General features: G+C 33.2%; 1 long non-coding RNA gene across 1 annotated transcript; it reads left to right on the forward strand.

The window, feature by feature from the left end:
• Positions 1–206: 206 nt before the first annotated feature.
• Positions 207–884, forward strand: LOC141433521 (uncharacterized). The gene is made up of 3 exons (XR_012451934.1): positions 207–299; positions 393–584; positions 761–884. It is a non-coding gene; the product is annotated as an uncharacterized lncRNA (long non-coding RNA).
• Positions 885–5,850: the final 4,966 nt, after the last annotated feature.

Below are 5,850 nucleotides of genomic sequence, written 5' to 3' on the forward strand. Positions count from 1 at the left end.
CTATGCCTTATTCAAAAAAAAAAACACCGACGTCTGTCTAGTCTAAGTCAAACACAATCGTGACGTTGACGTATCGTTTCGTTTTGTAGTAATTGTAGTTTGTTTGTTATTTAAACACAAAGAGTAAATAAAACCAGCATATTATCCTCTAACGGAACAGAAAATGGCCAAAAGGACGGCTAATTTCGAAAAAGCCGATTCCGGAATTTGCCACTAGTGGACAATGTTATGATACTGGAGTTCATGACGAATTCTAGCAACCACAACATCGCTGAAATAAGAGGAGCTAAAGCTCTTATGTAAGTAAATTTCTGGCTTAAAAATAACAACTTTATTATTTTGATACCAAATTAAATAGTACTACAGTTGAATTTATTTTCTCCCCTTTTTAGGTCATCCCGGGATAGTTACTTGTCCTCAGCTGTGGGATATGTGGAAGTGCAGAGAAGCTTGGGAATCTGTATTGTCAAAGCCAGAATTGTACCAGAGCATAGAACACAAAAGTCATATACTGTAATGGCCAAAATAAGGGAAACTGATGCCGAAATCTTAGTCAAACTGTTCTGATTGTGCAGCTTCTGCAGGTAAGATCTATTAAATCTTTCCTTGCGTAACTTTGATTGATTTAAAAAAAAGTTTTTGTAACTATAGTTTTTTTATAATGTTTTTTTTATTACTTACAAATATAAAAAAATAGGCAGGATGTTACCAATTTAACCTCAAATCAATCAGTTATTTATACCAACCTCTTCTTTTTAAGGTGGCTGCAAGCATTCTTTACTGCTTTATTTTGGCTTGAAAAGCAGAGTTGTGAGCCTTCCTGCACATCTACACAATGCTTCTGGATTAAGCCTACTTTGGGATCTGAACGAACTAAACATGTTTTGGCAGAAGATGTATACAAAAATGTTAAAAAATTAAGATGGCTCCAAGAGATCCTACAATTTTACAAACTTTTTATGAACAATGTGTGCAAAGAGATGCAAAAGGTTCACTAATATAATTTACAACAACAATTAAAAAAAAAAAACTTTTAATCTCTTTGACATGTCGGTAGATTTTTTTGAAAAAAGTAATCATGATTTTGAATATTTAACACATTAGATCACCAAATAGGTAAAGATGATATAGAAAAAAATAAACCAAGAAACAGCAAATCAGGTAAATAGTAAATATTGGCATTATATTCGGCAGGACGGCTCACTGCTTCAAAATTGTATGAAGCTGCTCACTGCAAGACTGATGGCACATTAGTCCGACAAACTTTTTGGAAAACTTTTATATATCCAAAAATAATGTTAAGTGCCAAATGTAACTAACATCACAATACAAGTAACTTAGCCGTATTCTTGAAATTTATATTTATACCTATGACTGCGCGGAGCGTTAGGTTGGCAGCTACAATAGTTACATATATGTGAATATTTATTTTTTAGCTTAATATCATATACATGTTAATGTAACAGTTGATGTATACAAATTAGTGTATGTGTAATACATACTTATGAGTTCTTCAATGTGTATGTATTAATGAGTATTAGGATGATTCTAATTTTGTGCAGTTTTAAATGGTATATTTATGTCCTTGCAGTACTACACAAATGTTAAACTACTAAAAACAACTGAAGAATGTTTTAAACTAAAATAGGTCCTCACTGAAATCAGCGCCACGTTTGTTTTTATGGCGTTAAATAAATGTATTTCTTTCTTTCTTTCTTAAATAGTTTTTAATTTTGTCCTACTTTTTGTATCACAGAAACATATTTTATTATTATTAAAATAAAACAATTCATGTCTTTACAAATTCAGTTATTTTATTAAATCACCCTGCAAATTTATAAGCCCACAAGCAATCATTATGATTTGATCCAAGAAGCCTACATGTTTGTGATTGACAACAGAGTGGGCTTTAAGATTTTAAATTCTCTAATTCGCCTGATGACACGCTCAACATGGATTCGCAAACTTGCAATCGTTTTGCTCTTAAGGACTTCATCTCTGGAAGGTTTCTGATTTGCGTAAACGCTTGGTGGACGCAATAGTTTTATATTCTTATTTACTAATGCAGACTCAATTTCTGAAGCCTCTATCGGCTAATATCACTGCGTTAACAGGAAGACATTCGATCAGGCAACTCTTTTCCACAAGGGCTTTATCAGAAATCCGCCCACCATAACCTTTGGATATAAAACTGATAAAGCCACTTGGAGTACAACCAATTAAATATTTTAAAGTATTACAGCTTTTACTGAACCAGGTTGAGATTGCCTCAAAGGATTTGTGGGTTTTTCTATCTGAATTTCAAAGCAGTCTATTATCATTTGCACATTGGAATAGTCAATTTTGAAAACCAGAGGTAAATTTCTTTTTATTTGTAAGGCTGATGGCAAGAATATAAAGTTTTGGAAATATTTGCCAACACTTCTACACCTTGTTGGAAAAGATTGTCATCTTCGGTCGAGTTATTTCAAATACATCACACATTCTATCCAATGTGTCATTCTGTTGATTTTGAATAATGTAATTATCAAAGACATAATACTTGTTTTTATTGCACTTTTTTCTACTATAGTGTTTATTAACCAAACATATTTTTGAGGAAAACCTAAATAAGTTTTGGGTTTTTATAGATTAGTGCTAAAATAGATTTTTCAAATTAGATTTAGTTGAAACAATCTCTTTCTGTTTCTGAAGGAAAGTTATTTATTGAAGACTAGATGCCTCTTGTACATTGACAACTTCTTCCTCCCACAGTGAGGTACTGCTTCTTGGACTTTGGCATAATATCTTCTTCTTAAAGTGTGTATTTGTTCCCTTATCAAAACACACAATCTTTTCACACTGCACTGCAGCATTCACTTTGATTGGTAATGTTGATCCTGAAGTACTAGTATTATATTTTGGTTTAACTTTTGTTTCTTTGGTGTTTCTTGTGTGTCCTCGCATCGTAGTAAATCACACAAAACAGATCGCTTCTGACCCACAGTTAATGGAACGCGTCGAAGCTGAGCATTTCGTGCCATTACTGGTTGCTCATTCATCAGCTTACATTTGTAATAATTTTGGATATCTTCTCGCTGCAAAATAAAACAATATTATAATAATTAATAAATACGATCTAATTTATACGAGTACTCAATGGTCAAGACTTTATTATTATATATAAGCGACTATATTATATACAAACAATTGTGTAAAAGTAATGTGTTGTTTTAAATAAGTACATACGTATAAATGATCTTCACAACAAAACTGCAAATAGTTTTTGATGTTTTTTGTTTCCACTTTACGACACCATTCCTCTTGCAGTCGTTCTGGGATTGGTACGAATAACAAATCCGGGTTATCCCGGCTGTTATTCGGACATAAAGGGACGAAACACTTGTAGCCTTCCATTTAAACAAGTTCCGTATGCGATTTCAAGTTTTTTTGAGTTAGCAGTCCGCGGTGACGTTAATACCTTGACGTTGACGAAACTGTTTTTTTTTGTGCAGTCAAAGACTACACTATCCATTGAGGATTTGATGACGTCACGCCAGCAATAAATTGATATATATTTTTATAGTAGATAGGATTAATTAAAAAAAAATACCGAAATTAGTTTCTTAAAATAGTCTATATTTATCAAATACATTATAATAACCATCCAAAAAAAAAATGAAGCATGACCAATTACTTTGAGATATTAATAGAAAAAATATATTTTCTAAAGGAATAAGGCACCTACGCAACAAACGAGGTCGATGGTGAAAATAATCTTGAAAATGCTTTGTTATTAATCGTGGGCACCCAGGGTGCTTTAGGGACACCCAGTTACATGAAATAAATGATATTATTATTATTTATTATTATAGGTGTATATTTTTAGATCATCTTTTTGTATTTTTGTAGTTATTTTTGTTAGCTCTACAGAATCCAACGAGGCTTGAGTACAGTAGGTAGGTACACTTGTTTCAACATATTCTGTGGTGAAAGTAATAAATTCAGATATTACATTATTTATACTATCCAATTATAAACGAAAAGTTTAAGTGCACCTCTTCCTCAAGAAATAAAGAAGCTTTTTTTAAAAAGCTATTGAAATCATTGAAAAATCCCAGTTGCATGACGCAAAAACCCTCAAAATTATTTAATCAAATAAGTAGTTAAAATATACAAAAATTGCTTGAATTGTAGGTTCTGTCTTCAAAGAATGATTCCGTTTCTTTAATTGTACATTATTTATATATAAACGTACGTTTAATTTACGAGCAATGCACCTTTTGTTTAGAATGACACAGGACTTAACTTTTTATCCCCACTTAACCTGTCAGACGAATTTTATTGTAAAAATTGACATGACATTTTAAAAGGATCGCCAAATCTTTTTTCTCACTCAGACAGTTTTATTTGAGTGTCAGTTGCTTTTTTTTATTACGATAAAAAGGTAAATATATAATAAATCGATAAATCGGTTTATGTCTTACTAATACAATTGCGCACGTTATGTATTTTTTGGTTTACTAATGTTTAACGGAATCCCGAAACACTTAACGTGAAACAAGTAAAGCTATTTTATCGAGAATCATATTAAACTTATGATTGGAAATTCCCGGGAAAAAGGAATTTGGATCGAAATATACCTAAGAAAAATATTTAAACGTACTTACAAAGTAAAATAATGAGATATTTTTTTATTTCTATAATCGGGGCTTACGTTTATAATTAAACTCGTAATCACTTCAAAATAGAATATGAGCGCTTGGAATATTAAAATTTCGCCTTTTTTCGAATGAATTCGAAGAGCCTATGAGGGAGTTGCTATAAACAAGATATAATTTTAGGGCCACTGCTATTTTTACCCGTCTATAATTAGAGGTTTCGAATACGAAGGAGAGATAATAAGCTAGAGACTCTTCTAAAAACTTTTTTTTGGAATTCTAAAAGCTGCTCTCAAGCATTGCGATGTTCATGAAGATTCAACGAAGAGTCTAGTGACTTATATAGGACGAGAGCTATTATGTTTTATTTATTTGGGGCCTCAACAGCAATACCAATCAATCGTTATCAATGCAATCGTATAAAGAATGTTTATATTGTCTGCGTATTGAGTCTCAACATTTACTGGATAAGACTTAAGACTCAACATTCTTTATACGTGAGGTACAAGTCAACGGCCAAGTCACACAACATTAACTATAATAATAAAGATATCGCGGAACTCTAATCTAAGGAACTTTAGACTTGGCACAACTTTGTCTAGATTTCATTACTTTTTAGAGATAAACAAGCAGCTCCATCGAGACTTGGCTAGTTTTTTACAGAATGTTTTTGGTGGGATAAATCTTTCTTTCTTTCTTTCCTGTCTCGGGCGTACCGACACGCTCTAGGCCGTTATTTTTTAAAATTTGGTATGCGGAACCTTTCAAACACTGTTCTTAAAATAAGACTGCCTCCACGTGCAAGTACAGGAACGTCCTCTAGTCATGATTGCCGGATGGTCAGTCACCGTCATTCGTCATGAACGTCACAGGTCAACCCTGAACTTGGTCATTGGGATAATAACGTAGTTCCTTAGAAACAGTTGATGTCATGATGGGTCGCTGTAAGGTAACCGCTGCGTCCTTTTATATCAAGAAAATAGGGATGGTAAGGTAACTTCGATGAAATAACGTTTTTTTGTGAGTTGCCCAAACAGGGCCATCTTGCTCGCTAATCCTGCCGTGAAACAGCAGTGCTTGCACTGTGTTTCGGCGTGGAGAGTAAGACAGCCGGTGAAATTACTGGCACTTGAGGTATCCCATCTTAGGCCTCTAGGTTGGCAACGCATCTGCAATACCCCTGGTGTTGCAGATGTTTATGGGCGGTGGT

This window comes from Choristoneura fumiferana, chromosome 12 (genome assembly GCF_025370935.1).
Source record: "Choristoneura fumiferana chromosome 12, NRCan_CFum_1, whole genome shotgun sequence".
NCBI classification, from domain to species: domain Eukaryota; kingdom Metazoa; phylum Arthropoda; class Insecta; order Lepidoptera; family Tortricidae; genus Choristoneura; species Choristoneura fumiferana.